Source organism: Balaenoptera acutorostrata, chromosome 4 (assembly GCF_949987535.1).
Source record: "Balaenoptera acutorostrata chromosome 4, mBalAcu1.1, whole genome shotgun sequence".
NCBI classification, from domain to species: Eukaryota; Metazoa; Chordata; class Mammalia; order Artiodactyla; family Balaenopteridae; genus Balaenoptera; species Balaenoptera acutorostrata.
Window position 1 is genome coordinate 90,339,417 of NC_080067.1, and position 19,375 is coordinate 90,358,791.

Sequence of the window (19,375 nt, forward strand, 5' to 3'; positions counted from 1 at the left end):
CCAGGTTGTCCATTTTATTGGCATAGAGTTGCTTGTAGTAGTCTCTCATGATCTTTTGTATTTCTGCAGTGTCAGTGGTTACTTCTCCTTTTTCATTTCTAATTCTATTGATCTGGGTCTTCTCCCTTTTTTTCTTGATGAGTCTGGCTAATGGTTTATCAATTTTGTTTATCTTCTCAAAGAACCAGCTTTTAGTTTCATTGATTTTTGCTATTGTTTCCTTCATTTCTTTTTCATTTATTTCTGACCTGATCTTTATAATTTCTTTCCTTCTGCTGGCTTTGGGGTTTTTTTGTTCTTCTTTCTCTAATTGCTTTAGGTGCAAGGTTAGGTTGTTTATTCGAGATGTTTCCTGTTTCTTGAGGTAGGCTTGTATTGCTATAAACTTCCCTCTTAGCACTGCTTTTGCTGCGTCCCATAGGTTTTGGGTCGTCGTGTCTCCATTGTCATTTGTTTCTAGGTATTTTTTGATTTCCCCTTTGATTTCTTCAGTAATCACTTCGTTATTAAGTAATGTATTGTGTAGCCTCCATGTGTTTGTATTTTTTACAGATCTTTTCCTGTAATTGATATCTAGTCTCATAGCGTTGTGGTCGGAAAAGATACTTCATACGATTTCAATTTTCTTATATTTGCCAAGGCTTGATTTGTGACCCAAGATATGATCTATCCTGGAGAATGTTCCATGAGCACTTGAGAAAAATGTGTATTCTGTTGTTTTTGGGTGGAATGTCCTATAAATATCAATTAAGTCCATATTGTTTAATGTATCATTTAAAGCTTGTGTTTCCTTATTTATTTTCATTTTGGATGATCTGTCCATTGGTGAAAGTGGGGTGTTAAAGTCCCCTACTATGATTGTGTTGCTGTCAATTTCCCCTTTTATGGCTGTTAGTATTTGCCTTATGTATTGAGGTGCTCCTATGTTGGGTGCATAAATATTTACAATTGTTATACCTTCCTCTTGGATCGATCCCTTGATCATTATATAGTGTCCTTCTTTGTCTCTTGTAATAGTCTTTATTTTAAAGTCTATTTTGTCTGATATGAGAATTGCTACTCCAGCTTTCTTTTGATTTCCATTTGCATGGAATATCTTTTTCCATCCCCTCACTTTCAATCTGTATGTGTCTCTAGGTCTGAAGTGGGTCTCTTGTAGACAGCATATATATGGGTCTTGTTTTTGTATCCATTCAGCCAGCCTGTGTCTTTTGGTGGGAGCATTTAATCCATTTACATTCAAGGTAATTATCGATATGTATGTTCCTATTCCCATTTTCTTAAATGTATTGGGTTTGTTATTGTAGGTGTTTTCCTTCTCTTGTGTTTCTTGCCTAGAGAAGTTCCTTTAGCATTTGTTGTAAAGCTGGTTTGGTGGTGCTGAACTCTCTCAGCTTTTGCTTGTCTGTAAAGGTTTTAATTTCTCCATCAAATCTGAATGAGATCCTTGCTGGGTAGAGTAATCTTGGTTGTAGGTTTTTCTCCTTCATAACTTTAAGTATATCCTGCCACTCCCTTCTGGCTTGCAGAGTTTCTGCTGAGAGATCAGATGTTAACCTTATGGGGATTCCCTTGTGTGTTATTTGGTTTTTTTCCCTTGCTGCCTTTAATATGTTTTCCTTATATTTAATTTTTGACAGTTTGATTAATATGTGTCTTGGCGTGTTCCTCCTTGGGTTTATCCTGTATGGGACTCTCTGTGCTTCCAGGACTTGATTAACTATTTCCTTTCCCATATTAGGGAAGTTTTCAACTATAATCTCTTCAAAAATTTTCTCAGTCCCTTTCTTTTTCTCTTCTTCTTCTGGTACCCCTATAATTCGAATGTTGGAGCGTTTAATGTTGTCCCAGAGGTCCCTGAGACTGTCCTCAGTTCTTTTCATTCTTTTTTCTTTATCCTGCTCTGTAGTAGTTATTTCCACCATTTTTTATCTTCCAGGTCACTTATCCTTTCTTCTGCCTCAGTTATTCTACTATTGATCCCATCTAGAGTATTTTTAATTTCATTTATTGTGTTCTTCATCATTGCTTGGTTCCTCTTTAGTTCTTCTACATCCTTGTTAAATGTTTCTTGCATTTTGTCTATTCTATTTCCAAGATTTTGGATCATCCTTACTATCATTATTCTGAATTCTTTTTCAGGTAGACTACCTATTTCCTCTTCATTTGTTAAGTCCAGTGTGTTTTGAGCCTGCTCCTTCATCTGCTGTGTGTTTTTCTGTCGTCTCATTTTGCCTATCTTACTGTGTTTGGGGTCTCCTTTTCACAGGCTGCAGGTTCGTAGTTCCCGTTGTTTTTGGTATCTGTCCCCAGTGGCTAAGGTTGGTTCAGTGGGTTGTGTAGGCTTCCTGGTGGAGGGAACTAGTGCCTGAGTTCTGGTGGATGAGGCTAGATCTTGTCTTTCTGGTGGACACGTCCACGTCTGGTGGTGTATTTTGGGGTGTCTGTGGCCTTATTATGATTTTAGGCAGCCTCTCTGCTAATGGATGGGGTTGTGTTCCTGTCTAGCTAGTTGTTTGGCATAGGGTGTCCAGCACTGTAGCTTGCTTGTCGTTGGGTGAAGCTGGGTCTTGATGTTGAGATGGAGATCTCTGGGAGATTTTTGCCGTTTGGTATTACGTGGAGCTGGGAGGTCTCTTGTGGACCAGTGTTCTGAAGTTGGCTCTCCCACCTCAGAGGCACGGCCCTGATGCCTGGCTGGAGCACCAAGAGCCTTTCGTCCACACAGCTCAGAGTAAAAGGGAGAAAAAATAGAAAGAAAGAAAGAAAGAGGCTATAATATAGTGAAGTAAAATAAAGCTATTGTAAAGCAAAGCTATACAGACAAAATCTCACCCAGAAGCATATACATATACACTCACAAAAAAAAAGGAAAAGGGGAAAAATTAATATCTCCTGCTCCCAGAGTCCACCTCCTGAATTTGGGATGATTCGTTGTCTATTCAGGTATTCAACAGATGCAGGCACATCAAGTTGTTTGTGGAGTTTTAATCCGCTGCTTCTGAGGCTGCTGGGGGAGATTTCCCCTTCTCTTCCCTGTTCGCACAGCTCCTGGGGTTCAGCTTTGGATTTGGACCCTCCTCTGCGTGTAGGTCGCCTGAGGGCGTCTGTTCCCCGCCCAGACAGGACGGGGTTAAAGGAGCAGCTGCTTCGGGGGCTCTGGCTCACCCAGGCCGCGGGGAGGGAGGGGTACGGAGGAGGCGGGGCGAGCCTGCGGTGGCCGAGGCCGGTGTGACGTTGCACCGGCCCAAGGCGCGCAGTGCGTTCTCCCGGGGATGTTGTCCCCGGGTCCCGGGACCCTGGCAGTGGCGGGCTGCACAGGCTACCGGGAGGGGCGGTGTGGAGAGTGACCTGTGCTCACACACAGGCTTTTTGGAGGCGGCAGCAGCAGCCCCAGCGTCTCACGCCCGTCTCTGGGGTCCGCGCTGATCGCCGCGGCTCGCGCCCTTCTCTGGAGTTCGTTTAGGCGGCGCTCTGAATCCCCTCTCCTTGCGCGCAGCGAAACTAAGAGGCAAGAAAAAGTCTCTTGGGCTTCCCTGGTGGCGCAGTGGTTAAGAATCTGCCTGCCAATGCAGGGGACACGGGTTCGAGCCCTGGTCTGGGAAGATCCCACATGCCGCGGAGCAACTAGGCCCGCGAGCCACAGCTACTGAGCCTGCGCGTCTGGAGCCTGTGCTCTCAACAAGAGAGGCCGCGATAGTGAGAGAGGCCCGCGCACCGCGATGAAGAGTGGCCCATGAAGAGTGGCCCCCGCTTGACGCAACTAGAGAAAGCCCTCGCACAGAAACGAAGACCCAACACAGCCAAAATAAATAAATAAATAAATTTAAAAAAAAAAAAAAAAAAAGAAAAAGTCTCTTGCCTCTTCGGCAGCTGCAGACCTTTTCCCGGTCTCCCTCCCGGCTAGCTGTGGTGCGCCAACCCCTTCAGGCTGTGTTCACGCCGCCAGCCCCAGTCCTCTCCCTGCGATCCAACGGAAGCCCGAGCCTCAGCTCCCAGCCCCGCCCGCCCCGGCGGGTGAGCAGACAAGCCTCTCGGGCTGGTGAGCGCTGCTCGGCGCCGAGCCTCTGTGCGGGAGTCTCTCCGATTTTCCCTCTGCGCCCCTGTTGCTGTGGGATCCGCGCTGATAGCCGCGGCTTGCGCCCTTCTCTGGAGTTCGTTTAGACGGCGCTCTGAATCCCCTCTCCTTGCCCGCCGCGAAACAAAGAGGCAAGAAAAAGTCTCTTGCCTCTTCGGCAGCTGCAGACTTTTTCCCGGACTCACTTCTGGCTACCTGTGGTGCACTAAACCCTTCAGGCTGTGTTCACGCTGCCAGCCCCAGTCCTCTCCCTGCGATCCGACTGAAGCCGAGCCTCAGCTCCCGGCCCCGCCCGCCCCGGCGGGGGAGCAGACAAGCCTCTCGGGCTGGTGAGTGCTGCTCGGCGCCGAGCCTCTGTGCGGGAACCTCTCCGCTTTGCCCTCCGCACCCCTGGGGCTGCGCTCTCCTCCGTGGCTCCAAAGCTTCCCCCCTCCGCCACCCGCAGTCTCCGCCCGCGAAGGGGCTCCTAGTGCGTGGAAACCTTTCCTCCTTCACAGCTCCCTCCCACTGGTGCAGGTGCCGTCCCTATTCTTTTGTCTCTGTTATTTCTTTTTTCTTTTGCTCTACCCAAGTACAGGGGGAGTTTCTTGCCTTTTTGGAGGTCGGGCGTTTTCTGCCAGCGTTCAGTGGGTGTTCTGTAGGAGCAGTTCCACGTGTAGATGTATTTCTACTGTATCTGTGGGAAGGAAGGTGATCTCCACGTCTTACTCTTCCGCCATCTTCTGCATCATTTCCCAGCTTTCTTTTGATTTCCATTTGCATGGAATATCTTTTTCCATGCCCTCAACTGTCAGTCTGTATGTGTCCCTAGGTCTGAAGTGGGTCTCGTAGACAGCATATATATGGGTCTTGCTTTTGTATCCATTCAGCCAGTTTATGTCTTTTGGTTGGAGCATTTAATCCATTTACATTTAAGGTAGTTATCGATATGTATGTTCCTATTCCCATTTTCTTAATTGTTTTGGGGTTGCTATTGTAGATCTTTTCCTTCTCTTGTGTTTCCTGCCTAGAGAAGTTCCTTTAGCATTTGTTGTAAAGCTGGTTTGGTGGTGCTGAATTCTCTTAGCTTTTGCTTGTCTGTAAAGGTTTTAATTTCTCCATCAAATCTGAATGAGATCCTTGCTGGGTAGAGTAATCTTGGTTGTAGGATTTTCTCCTTCATTACTTTAAATATGTCCTGCCACTCCCTTCTGGCTTGCAGAGTTTCTGCTGAAAGATCAGCTGTTAACCTTATGGGGATTCCCTTGTGTGTTATTTGTTGTTTTTCCCTTGCTGCTTTTAATATTTTTTCTTTGTATTTAATTTTTGATAGTTTGATTAATATGTGTCTTGGTGTGTTTCTCCTTGCATTTATCCTGTATGGGACTCTCTGCACTTCCTGGACTTGATTGACTATTTCCTTTCCCATATTAGGGAAGTTTTCAACTATAATCTCTTCAAATATTTTCTCAGTCCCTTTCTTTTTCTCTTCTTCTTCTGAAACCCCTATAATTCGAATTTTGGTGCATTTAATGTTGTCCCAGAGGTCTCTGAGACTGTCCTCAGTTCTTTTCATTCTTTTTTCTTTATTCTGCTCTGAGGTAGTTATTTCCATTATTTTATCTTCCAGGTCACTTATCCGTTCTTCTGACTCAGTTATTCTCCTATTGATACCTTCTAGAGAATTTTTAATTTCATTTATTGTGTTGTTTATCATTGTTTGCTTGCTCTTTAGTTCTTTTAGGTCCTTGTTAAACGTTTCTTTTATTTTCTCCATTGTATTTCCAAGATTTTGGATCATCTTTACTATCATTACCCTGAATTCTTTTTCATGTAGACTGCCTATTTCCTCTTCATTTGCTTGCTCTGGTGGGTTTTTACCTTGCTCCTTCATCTGCTGTGTGTTTCTCTGTCTTCTCATTTTTCTTAACTTACTGTGTTTGGGGTCTCCTTTTCGCAGGCTGCAGGTTCGTAGTTCCCATTGTTTTTGGTGTCTGTCCCTGGTGGCTAAGGTTGGTTCAGTGAGTTGTGTAGGCTTCCTGGTGGAGGGGACTAGTGCCTGTGTTCTGGTGGATGAGGCTGGATCTTGTCTTTCTGGTGGGCAGGTCCACATCTGGTGGTGTGTTTTGGGGTGTCTGTGGCCTTGTTATGATTTTAGGCAGCCTCTCTGCTAATGGATGGGTTTGTGTTCCTGTCTTGCTAGTTGTTTGGCATAGGGTGTCCAGCACTGTAGCTTGCTGGTCGTTGAGTGAAGCTGGGTCTTGGCGTTGAGATGGAGATCTCTGGGAGATTTTCACCATTTGATATTACGTGGAGCTGGGAGGTCTCTTGTGGACCAGCGTCCTGAAGTTGGCTCTCCCACCTCAGAGGCACGGCCCTGACGCCTGGCTGGAGCACCAAGAGCCTTTCATCCACACAGCTCAGAATAAAAGGGAGAAAGAAAGAAAAGATAAAATAAGAGAAAGTAAAATAAAATAAAATAAATTTATTAAAATAAAATATAATTATTAAGAAAAAAAATTTTTTAAGTAAAAATAAATAAATAAATAAATGGACAGACAGAACCCTAGGACAAATGGTAAAAGCAAAGCTGTACAGACAAAATCACACACAGAAGCATACACATACACACTCACAAAAAGAGAAAAAAGGAAAAAAATACATATCTTTGCTCCCAAAGTCCACCTCTTCAATTTGAGATGATTCGTTGTCTATTCAGGTATTCCACAGATGCAGGGTACATCAGGTTGATTGTGGAGATTTAATCCGCTGCTCCTGAGGCTGCTGGGAGAGATTTCCCTTTCTCTTCTTTGTTCGCACAGCTCCCGGGGTTCAGCTTTGGATTTGGACCCGCCTCTGCGTGTAGGTCACCTGAGGGCGTCTGTTCTTCGATCAGACAGGACGGGGTTAAAGGAGCAGCTGCTTCGGGGGCTCTGGCTCACTCAGGCCGGGGGGAGGGAGGGGTATGGATGCGGAGCGAGCCTGCAGCGGCAGAGGCCGGCATGACATTGCGGCATCCTGAGGCGCGCCGTGCGTTCTCCCGGGGAAGTTGTCCCTGGATCACGGGACCCTGGCAGTGGCGGGCTGCACTGGCTCCCGGGAGGGGAAGTGTGGATAGTGACCTGTGCTCGCACACAGGCTTCTTGGTGGCGGCAGCAGCAGCCTTAGCGTCCCTTGCCCGTCTCTGGGGTCCGCGCTGATAGTCGCGGCTCGCGCCCGTCTCTGGAGCACCTTTAAGCAGCGCTCTTAATTTCCTCTCCTCACGCACTGGGAAACAAAGAGGCAAGAAAAAGTCTCTTGCCTCTTCGGCAGCTCCAGACTTTTTTCCGGACTCCCTCCTGGCCAGCTGTGGCGCACTAGTCCCTTCAGGCTGTGTTCACGCCGCCAACCCCAGTCCTCTCCCTGCCATCCGACCTCCGAAGCTGGATCCTCAGCTCCCAGCCCCTGCCCGCCCCGGCGGGGGAGCAGACAAGCCTCTCGGGCTGGTGAGTGCTGGTCGGCACCGATCCTCCGTGCGGGAATCTCTCCGCTTTGCCCTCCGCACCCCTGTGGTTGCACTCTCCTCTGTGGCTCCAAAGCTTCCCCCCTCTGCCACCCGCAGTCTCCACCCGCGAAGGGGCTTCCTAGTGTGTGGAAACCTTTCCTCATTCACAGCTCCCTCCCACAGGTGCAGGTCCCATCCCTATTCTTTTGTCTCTGTTTTTTTCTTTTTTCTTTTGCCCTACCCAGGTACGTGGGGAGTTTCTTGCCTTTTGGGAGTTCTGAGGTCTTCTGCCAGCGTTCAGTAGGTGTTCTGTAGGAGTTGTTCCACATGTAGATGTATTTCTGGTGTATCTGTGGGGAGGAAGGTGATCTCCGCATCTTATTCTTCCACCATCTTGAAGCTCCTCCTCTGGGGCCATTGCTTTTGAAGCCACTGCTTTTGAAATAACTATATGCCCCTCCAAAGTGAAAGTCTTCTTTTACCCAATAATTATAAAGCATATAGTTTTCAGTTTCTACTCATGTAATAGTGGCTTGGAAGCTACCTGCTTAACTAGCAGTCATGGACCCAGAGACCATTTATGTGCCCCAAAGTAATGAATTTGGAGTTATGTATGTGAGTCTCTTGGAATTGTATGTTGGGAGCAGAACAGATTGGGTATAAGAATAGATTATACTGGGCTTCCGTGGTGGCTCAGTGGTTAAGAATCTGCCTGCCAATGCAGGGGACACGGGTTCGAGCCCTGGTCCAGGAAGGTCCCACATGCCACGGAGCAGCTAAGCCTGTGCGTCACAACTACTGAGCCCACGTGTCTAGAGTCCATGCTCTGCAACAAGAGAAGCCACCGCAATGAGAAGCCCGTGCACCGCAGCGAAGAGTAGGACCCGCTCACCACAGCTAGATAAAGCCCGTGTGCAGCAAGGAAGACGCAACACAGCCAAAAATAAATAAATAAAATAAATAAATTTATTTAAAAAAACAAAGAATAGATTATGCTGTTTAGAAAATATATGATATAGATTTTTATAGAATAAAATTCTGTAAAACAATATATGGAGCAAAATAGAGAATAGATTAGACAAAGTAATAGATTGGACTAAGTAATCTATTTTGGAGAAAATTTCTCTATAAATTTAGTAAATGAACTGCTTATTAACAGCATTATTATATTTATATTCAATGCAATTTGAAAATAAGGTCAGTATAGAAATTCAAATTCTTCTATAAATGGTGCTCTGTGACATAGGAAACAAACTTATGGTTACCAAAGGGGAAAGGGGGTAGAGGAGGGATAAATTAGGAATTTGAGATTAGCAGATACAAACTTTTATATATAAAATAGATAAACAACAAGGTCCTACTGTATAGCACAGGGAACTATATTCAATATCCTGTAATAAACCACCATGGAAAAGAATATGAAAAAGAATATATATATGTGTATATATATATATATATATATAACTGAATCACTTTGCTGTACACCAGAAACTAACACAACATTGTAAATCAACTATACTTCAATTTTAAAAAATGGTGCTCTGTGGCTGATCACCCAAGAAAGGTACAGTTTTGCTCTAGCTCACCTTTCTGGTTTACAGGTGATGATACTTTTATATTTACCTTCACTGTCTCTTCTCTGCCAAAATGAAACTCACTATTTGGGAAACTGCACCATTTACAACCATTTTAATACTGCTATCTGCAAGTTACAATCATGGAAATCTAACCTATGTGAAATAAAATATCCCAGGAAAGCCCTGGTAAAACTTATTTGGCAATCCTTTGACAATACCAGGACTCTAGGTATTAACCAGCACAATGCCATGCTGTATAAATATCTTGTCTTCTTTCTTGGTCCAATGAGAGCTCTGGTGAACTAAGGCAAAGCTAGAGTTATGATCTAACTCCACGTAAATAGCAGAGCTTTTGATTTTGTCTCAAATGACAAAAAACAAATAAGCAAACAAAAACAATTTCTAACCTGTTTACTTGGTGCCAAGCACTTCAGAATTCTCAGGAGTCAATATGGAGAAATGGAGAAATGGTATGCCATTCTGGATTCTGGTTTTCGATTACCTTGATTAACTAGACACATGTTTTCCAATATTGACAAACCCAGTGTATTCTAAATTATTGGTGACAGCATTTCAAAAATCTCAAAACAAAATGCATTTTAATATATAATTATATTTTAGGAAGGAGTAGCCAAGGAAGAGGGATGCAAATCACGTGAACAACAGGTCACCAGAGATTCTAAACAGTTAGTTGTAAATCACTGTTTTAGATGTTGAGGACAGGGAATGCATGCTTTCAAAGTACAGTACTTTTATGGACAGTGTCCAAATAGCAGCAATTTGAGACATAGGTATAACCAACCACTTCAGAAAAAGGACAAATTTAAAATGAACACTCCCTAAAACAGAAAATCAACAGAATGTTGTTAAATAAACGTTAATGTTATTATTCTCAGGAAGGAAAATAAACATCACAAGTGGCAACTTGTCTCACTACTCTCTCATCGTTTATATCTGAGTTCATATAGCCATGTTAGCTTGCACGTCTTAATAGCTGCTAAACTAACACCACGTACCTGAATATGCATATCCCCGTTGCTTCTTTTCTATGAGGTTGTCTTCTTTCTCTATAAGTTTGCCATATGTAAGGGAAGGCTTATAACTTTGTTTCTTTGAATCTTCTTGCAAGTCTTATATTTTCCATTATCCGTGATGGTTTGGTAAATGTCACTGATGGACTGAAAATAAAGAATGGCTAGCTTTGTGGGCAAAATAGCATCTAGAAGTAGAGCATAGAAAGTAAATCAGGAGTGTGAAATGTAAAACTGAAATTTAAACATAGCTGTAATAGTGGACTGTATAAGAAGCATGAAGAATATAGATATCTCTACTATTTCCTCTGAGCATGGATCAGACACTTAATCATGCTTGTTTGATATTCAGCTGAAATTGGATATGAACATTTTGGAGAGAAAGAGTTATTAAACCCCGTCCCAGTAAAATTTAAATTCAAAGACATGGAAGCAACCTAAATGTCCGTCAATGGATGAATGGATAAAGAAGATGTGGTACATATATACAATGGACTATTACTATTTTACTATTATAAAAAAGAATGAAATAATGCCATTTGCAACAACATGGATGGACCTAGAGATTGTCATATGAATGAAGTCATACAGAGAAAGACAAATATCATATGATATTGCTTATATGCGGTATCTAAAAAAAATGGTACAAATGAACTTATTTACAGAACAGAAATAGAGTCACAGATGTAGAAAACAAACTTATGGTTACCAAGGGGGAAAGTGGGGGGGAAGGATAAATTGGGAGATTTGGATTCACATATACACACTACTATATATAAAATAGATAATTAATAAGGACCTACTGTATACAAGCACAGGGAACTCTACTCAATACTCTGTGATGACCTATATGGGAAAAGAATCTAAGAAAGTGTGGATATATGTATATGTATAACTGATTCACTTTGCTGCACAGCAGAAACTAACACAACATTGTAAGGCAATTATACTTCAATAAAGATGTTTTAAAAAATTATAAATCAACTATACTACAATAAAAATTAACTTTAAAAAATAAAATCAAATTCTGAAAAAAAAGTCTTTAAGGAAAAGTCAAACCATTGAGTTTTTTCGTCCTAACAGAAAAAAAAAAGAAGATTGAGATAGTGATCTAAGATTAACTTTTAAGCAAGTTATGGGAAGTAAGAAATGAGACTTTCTTTTCTTCACTGAGGCCCCATAGTGATGAAATAGGCTTACACTGCAACAGAAAATCTTGAGGTTTGATAATGAGGTAAGCTCTTGATAGTGAGGCTTCTAAACACTGAAAGGGAAGTTCTGGGTTTGTCTTCTCTGAAGCTCTTTAACCTAAACAGGATAGACCCACATCTTTATGGAATGGTTTAAATGTGTCAGGATGAAAGGAAGCAATGACTTCTCAAGGTGATTCTCATTTTTCAGGACTTTCTTCTTCTCTGTCATTTTAAAAACCACTGTTATTCAGAAGCAAACACTACTAAAAGCCACCAGGACTGCTAAATATGGTTGGCCAAGGTGAAAGCAACAGAAGTGCCACCAATGTTTTAGTGGAGAATTCTCAGGAATCACACTATGTTACCCTTTGTTCCATATGATCACATATATGTAACCGTCACACTATATTACCATCATTGCCTATAATAATTGATTTCCTACAAACTTGGAATTGTGGGTACAGCTGCTGAAAAAAATTACTTGTGAACAAAGAGATTAGAACATATTTTCAGTGTTCTGTAAAGAGGTACAGTAGACTTTTAGTGGAAAAGTTAGCACATTTCACTCTCTGCCTGTTGCTCTCAATATTCAAAGTCAAACTCATTTCTATTAAACTTAAATCATTCCCCTCCTATGACACTAAGTATTTTTGATTCATCTCCAAAAATATGAAGCCAACATGTGTTGGTGGAATTTGCTTATAAAAATAAGGGGAGAAGTCCACAGTAAACAAGTAGGAAAAAGTATATCCTCATTTAAAAATATATATACACCAAGCTCTTCCTACTTGCGAAGTACTCTTCTAGGAACTAGAGGTACACAGATAAATGTGTCCATCACTAAAGAGTGCTCACAGACTGTTGGGAGAAGCAGACTTGGAAACAGAGAACTAAGGTGCGAAGAGATGGGTGTTGGAGTAAAGGTAGATGAAAAGTATTGTACAGATTTGCCTGGGATATTTCTGGGTTTTGCCTGTGGTCTTGGTATTATTTATAGGGTCCTTTCACCCTCAAAAAGTGTCCCCATTTGGACAGTAAACTGTGTGGTCACCCTATGAATAGCTATAGCTGTCAAGCCTGCCTGAGGTTGTCTAGCAAAACTTCCACAGAGTAGGACAGAAAATCGAAGAGATTAAGAATGCTTTGTCACACGTGTTATCTACATCCAAATGGAAACGAAAAAACTGGGTAGACTAACTGACTCTCATTCTTCCCAGAGTTGTCAGAGGGGTAGAATGGGAATTTAACTTATGTGTGGTGAGGGAAGAGGGACAAGGCAAGACAATCTAAACCCTTTGTTGGTATATGAAATGCATAAGAATTGTCACTAAATGAGCCATTAAACTATTAATTCCCTGAAGCTCTCAGGATTGAAAAGTGTGGTAAAAAAGAACGAGAGGCCATGATGGGGAATTTTAGAAAGATATGTTAAGGTTTAATATAAGGAAGAACATTTTGTACAAATAGAAGTGTCCTAGAGCAGGACTGGGTTGTCTGTGAGGTTGAAAGCAACATGCCCCTGGTGGTGTGCAGCAGAGGCTGAATGACTGCAGCGAGCAAACTCAGACACCAGATCAAGACTCAGACCACAGGGTTTTAGGGTCCTTTACACACTGCCCTGTGATTTTATGATTCTGCATGATGCATGGTGTCTTTTTGAGTAACTTTTAAGTGAGAATCTTGTGCTTGGGGAAACCCCTAGAAGTAATTTTTTTTTTTATTTTTTAAAAAGTAGAAATATCATGAAACAAAACGTTTGTGTAAGCTAAAACCTCTTGGGATCCACCCTGAGCACACACTAAAAAGAGACCCAGGAGTCTCACTGAGCTCATTTTTTGCTACTCATGCAAGGAAAGCAGCCATTAGACATGTAATATTCAGAAGATATGCCTCACTCAGGCCTCCACCTCTTGGACACATATCATTTTAAGATAGAACAGCTGCAAAGTCTTGCTTACCAGTTTGATTTGCATAGCTCTGAGTTACATAGGAAGAACCTGTGGCAAAGCTATCATTAAAGAGAAACAAAGCAGAAGACTGAACAAAGGATACATTCTGTGCAAAGTTTGAAGTTTAGACTGTTTCAGTAATCCTTGTCATGGTAAGAAAGATGTCTGCCCCTTCCCCCATCTAAAAACAATAGCAGACAAGTGACAAAAGAAGGCTCCCTGGAGGTAACATAGGAGCAAAGAGTAGGGTGAACTAAAGGCTATACACATGAAGAGAGAGAAAGGAGTCGGCATGGACACAGGGAGAAGCAGCCAAACACCCTGCATTCACTGCACAAAGGTACGTGATTCGGTTAGAATCCCTTTCACCTCTTCCCCAGTGTGTTAAAGCCAGAATAGGTCAGGCCGAGGCAAGAGGAACGACATCTTGATGAAGCTCAGCTTTCCCAGAGGCCTAAGAAGGGTGGCAACACAGCTAGAGCCAGAATATTTTCACCAGGCCTTTTGTATCAAATTCTCAAATATCTACATTTTCAGATTAAAATGTTTCCCAGTAAACTAGAGAGAAAAGTCTTCTGAAGGCAGTGGAAGTGACTTCAGTTCTTCAGTGGTCAAGAGTATCAGGGCTTTGGATTAAGGGAAAATAGTTTCAAACCTTTGCTACTTACAGATTTATGGTGAAGTATTTAAATTTCTATAAGTTTTAGTCTCCACAGGTGAAAAAAAATTGATAATACGCGCACCACAGAGCTGTTATAAAGATTGTATTAGACACGTAAATTGTGTAATGCATGTAGTGTCTGGCAAATGATTAATAACAATAAAATTTTTATTCAGCAGGGACAAATATACATTTCTGTAACATTCTCTAGTCACCATACCAAGCTCTGCCTCATTTTACATCATCACTTTCTGGCTGGTTCTTAACATTCCAACCTCTGTTCCAGCTTTGACTTGCTTCCCTAGATATTGTGAGCGTCTGTCTCCCTGCTTCAAAACTTCATGCTTCCATGTTCTTTAAGGGGTATACCTCTTTAAGAGGTATACCTAGAATCATTTATAAATCCAGTACCAATAATGGACAAAAAATTTAAATCATAAAAAGAATACATGACTTTTAGGAAATATTGTTCGTGAGTTCTGAAGGCATTCTTCATGTTTTATAACATTGACCCTGAGACCATTCATGTCAGGTAAACAAGAAACAGGTATTATTATTTTGTACCCTCCTCCCAGGAGGTTAAAATGACTCACGAAAATTCACTCAGCAATCTCAGGTGAAGAATCCCATGAGACAATCTTGAATTCTTGATCCAAAATCTGCCATTTACTATGCAAAAGTCAGCCTAGGAAGGATGATCCCAAGTGTTAATTTTAGATTATGATATTACCTTTTACCACACACTTAAAATGTTTTCTGCATGGGCCTTTGATTACCCACAGAACACAGGGAGAAGGCCATGTAAATCCCCTTCTCAACAGTTAAAGCAGTCCTTGTCACCATAACTATCATATGTTAGATCACATCAGTGTCTGTGACATAGGCCTTGGTTTCTCAGGATCTACTCATTAGAAGTGAGTTTATGTGCCTTAAAACATATGGCCTTGATATATGATCCCAGAGCAAAAGAGCAAGGTATTTCAAGCTGGCCACAATTTTATTGACTCTTACAGACTTACTTTGTAGTCATTCCAATAAACTAGATGAGAAATTTCTGATGCTCCAAGCTATCCAGTCCCCAGGACTCCATTTCATGATTCAGTCCGACTAAACAACACAAGAGTGCTTTTGTGTGACACTGTGACCACAGGGATAAATAATTGCTTAGTAATTCTCTTTGAGGCAGAAAATTCTAAACATGGAGAAACCATTTCCCCTTAATGGGAGCCAGAAATCCTGTAAGTGCTTGAAATGGCATTCACAAGTCTGAATGGTAAACAGATAAAAACAGGAGCGCACCAGTTGCACAAATGACTTGCTTGTCACAAACTTGTCATTGCAGTAATCTAACATTTCTTTCACAGAGCCCGGTGGAAAGTATGGAACAAACAGGCCCTGCTGACGTTTTGGCTCTGCTAAGCCTTCCTCCGAGCTAAAGCATCTGCAGCATCTTCCTGTTCTAGACCCTTTATCTGTTGAAGTTAGTTGATACTGTACATGTCAAAGAAATGTTTGACTATTGCATTAACAAATTGATGACAAGCAAGTTATTCCTGCAACTGAAATGCTTCTGCTTTTAGCAGGCTGCCATTTTGACCTTCATCTTATTATACAGAAGAACCCAAACAGAGCAGAGCATTGGGGACTAGCATATTGTTGCCCCAGGCTTGGGACCACCTGTCTAGGGCTTAAGTGCAGCGGTATAGTGAACACACCAGGCAGTTTCATCAAGTTTATGGATGGGATTTTTCTGGTAAAACGTAAATAGTATAAGCACATTGGACTGTCCCAAGGATTCCTGTTGCTGCGATAAAATGAGCCACATAGAAATTCATTTCCTCCCGCACCCTCTTCACCCCAAACACACACGTGTGCGTACACAGGTCTGTATATACTTTATAAAACGTTAATACAGAAGTCCCCCCTTATTCACGGTTTCACCTTCCCTGGTTTCAGTTACCGACAGTCAACTGCAATATGAAAATAGTAAATGGAAAATTTCAGAAATAAACAGTTCATTCGTTTTAAATTGTGCACCGTTCTGGGTAGCATGATGAACTCTCACACCATTCCACCTGGGATGTGAATCATCCCTTTGTCCAGTGTATCCTACTGCGCAGTCACTTAGTAGGAGTCAGTTAGTCACTTAGTAGGAGGCTCAGTTATCAGATCCACTGAGTCGGCACTGCTTGTGTTCAAGTCACCCTATTTTACTTAATAATGGCCCCAGAGCACAAGAGCAGTGATGCTGGCAAATCGGATATGCCAAAGAGAAGCTGTGAAGTGTTTCCTTTAGTTGAAAAGGTGAAAGTTCTCAACTTATGAAAAAAAATCGTGTGCTGAGGTTGCTAAGATCTCTGGTAAGAACGAATCTTCCATCCATGAAATGGTGAAGAAGGAAAAAGAAATTCATGCTAGTTTTGCTGTCACACCTCAAACTGCAATAGCTATGGCCACAGTGCATGATAAGTGCTCAGTTAAGATGGAAAAGTCATTAAATTTGTACAAAAAGATATCTTGAGTCAGAGACAGAGAGACCACATTCACATAACTTTTATTACAGTATATTGTTATATTTGTTCTATTTTATTATTAGTTGTTGTTAACCTCTTACTGTGTCTGGCTTATCATAGGTATGTATGTATAGCAAAAAATATAGTGTATATGGGGTTTGGCACTATCTGTAGTTTCAGGCATCCACTGGGGTTCTTGGAACCTATCCCCCTCAGATAAGGGCGGAATACTGTAGCTGGAAGAGGTAATGAAAATTATATACCAGTTTTACACAGTTTTTGCCAGTTCTTGGAGTTCCTCCTATCCGTAGCCTTTCCTCACCTCCTCCTCATTCAGCATGACATCTGGAGCAATCTAAACCTAATCAGAGCCACGCCCTTATCCCCTAGAAAATGAGGTACGTCCATCAGCCTCCTCACAGAAACCTGGGACAGCCCTTACTCAGAAACCACCGGTTCATCTCCAACCTCAGCAGCCAGTAGGGAGTGCTCAGACACTGTGCAACTTCAGACTCTCGCCTTCCTGCTTGAGGAGCCCTCCGCTCCCAAGGGGACCCACCCTTGGTGTTTCCTGAGTGTGCATCTGGTGGGTCCCAGGCTTATCAGCATATACACCAGAGCTGGAGCCTGTAACAGGAGCCTTGCCTATTGCCTCCAAGCATTCTGCCTCTGCTGGTGTCTTAGGCAGATCAGTACTTGGAACAATGGAGCTTTCGCCCCCAAAGACTTTGGCCTTTTCATAAAGCTGAGCTTCTCTTATTCACCAAGGTGTCAGGTGCCCTGAATTCTTTTCAGACCCTTGGTTAAGGGTGCATTGATAGTGTCTTATCTGGTTTAAATATTGACAGAAAAAATTGCATTCTTAGACTTATTTTCTTTCTGGCGCCCCAGGTGCTTTCATTTTTAAAAGTCTTGTGTAAAAATGATGATCATTGTTCAGCCATGAGAACCGAAATTTCTTGCCAAAGTAGTGATGGGGCTTAACTTTCTTCTAGATTTGGCAAATGTATCACAGTACTGTCTCCCAGATGAAATGTTTTACTCCCATCCCAAGTATCTCAGGCTGTAATCTATACCGCAGCTTTGTTACCTCAGAAGACAGGTGGGAAAGGTGTGTGACAAGGGTCCTGGTTTGCACAGTTAAGGATATTGCCCCTGGAAAAGGAAGTGAAGGGAGTTTGAGGTGGCAATGATATCTTCTGTCAAAGAAAACATGTAAATGAACCATTTGAATTTTAAATGGAATTTTAGTGACTCTTTCCTTCCTTCTTAAAGTTCCTAATATGATTTCTATAATGATTTTCTGTTTTCTTTCTTAATAGAACGTAAATGGCAAAGAAATGATATGCTATTTTTGATTCAGGAAAAAATAAAAATCTTTTTTGTGGGAGCTCTCTTTTTAAATACACATTAGGGAGTAGATAATGGCAACAAAAACAAATGTTCTCTCTTCGTATTCAGAGGGATAGATGATTAGTGTATGTGCTTTTAATATATATTTACTTATTTGATTGTCTATTTTAAGAAAGGAAGAAAGTAAAGAAAAACTCTCATGCAGGAGTAATTTCATTAGATTCATAGAATGGTGGGGCTGGAAAGGAGCTAAATGAGAGGGCTTTGTCTTTGTGTCACACTCCCACTTTACAGATGTGGATACTGAGACCCAAACATCTCAGTTATAAGAGGAACAAAGGTACACATCAAGATTGTGGCAGAGCTAGGCCTAAATCGAGGTCTAACTTTCAATTCAGGCAATATTCTCTCAGAAATTACATTATTTTTTTTAAAACTTTCTTTTAAACAAAGAGTAATTTACATCGATGTGCTTAAATCTAATAGGACATTTGCTTTTGGAAAAACCAGGTCTATGAATTGGCTAAGCCAACTCAGGGACGTACATGTGAACAGTATGGAGACATTTCTTCCCAAGCTGTATTTTATCTGAGTCGTATAAGGAACCATTATAATTTCAATTATTTCTTTTCTCCTACAAGATTTCAAAGAAACACTTCTACATTCCCATTTTGGCACCTGAAAACATGTATTTTTAAATGGGTCTATAATTATTCCTTTAATAAATATTCATTTAAGTAGGTCACATTCTAACATTCTTGGAGATAAAAAATCTTTTATCAGATTAAAAGAAATCTGTTTTTTATTCCCACTTTTAGCCACGTTTGAGTTGGTCTTCGTAATCGTCAGTTTCAACAAAACATTAAGTTAAAACATCAATGTTTTTGTTTGTTTTGGTTCTTTCAGTTTAACACAAGGGAAAAAAATACAAAATGCATTTACCTTTTTGCAGCTATGATAATTATATACTCTATTTTTCACTTATGCAAAACTTATTTTTGAGGGTTTTCTTTTTGTTTCATTTCTCTATTTTTGCCTTTTCCAAACATCTGTACCATGGCTGGTGGCGAGAGTAGCAGTGGCTGGCACTTTTCCTCCACGATCTGAGAGAAAGAGAATTGGCTGGAATAAAACCTTGCTTTCCATATGGTTGACTTGAAATACAGCATTGAAAAGGTATCGTCTCTTTTTCTTTTCTGAAACCAGAGGTGAAGCCCAGAAACAAATAGCAATATTGATGCCAAACCACCTGTTGATTCACATCAAAAAAATCCTTGGCAATGCATCCCGTACTTCATCAGTTGAAAAACCTAAATGGATGAATGATCTTTGTGCATTAGTAGCATCGCATCAACAATACATACTGCTGGTCGTTCACTTAAGAAAGCCTAGATTCTACACATAGTCAAGAAATGAATTGAAAGTTTTGCTTTTGATTCAACAGAATGATCGCTTTGTAAGTATGTCTGGCTGTGAAGTGTTTATTGATTCCTGGAATAGTTGGACCTAGTGTCAGGGACAGTGAAGAGGAGAAGATGACACTAGTGCTTTCTTTTA

At 41.5% G+C, this 19,375-nt stretch overlaps 1 protein-coding gene across 3 annotated transcripts in view; it reads left to right on the top strand.

Annotated features, from left to right (window-relative positions):
• ZBTB20 (zinc finger and BTB domain containing 20) overlaps positions 1-19,375 on the top strand; it is an 808,814-nt gene that overhangs the window by 534,063 nt on the left and 255,376 nt on the right. For 2 of the 3 annotated variants that reach the window (XM_057544981.1, XM_057544982.1), the window contains one exon: positions 18,895-18,994. The exons of the other annotated variant lie outside the window; for it this stretch is intronic. The gene's annotated coding sequence lies outside the window, so the exon portion shown is untranslated. The remainder of the gene's footprint in view (positions 1-18,894; positions 18,995-19,375) is intronic. 3 annotated transcript variants of the gene reach the window in all.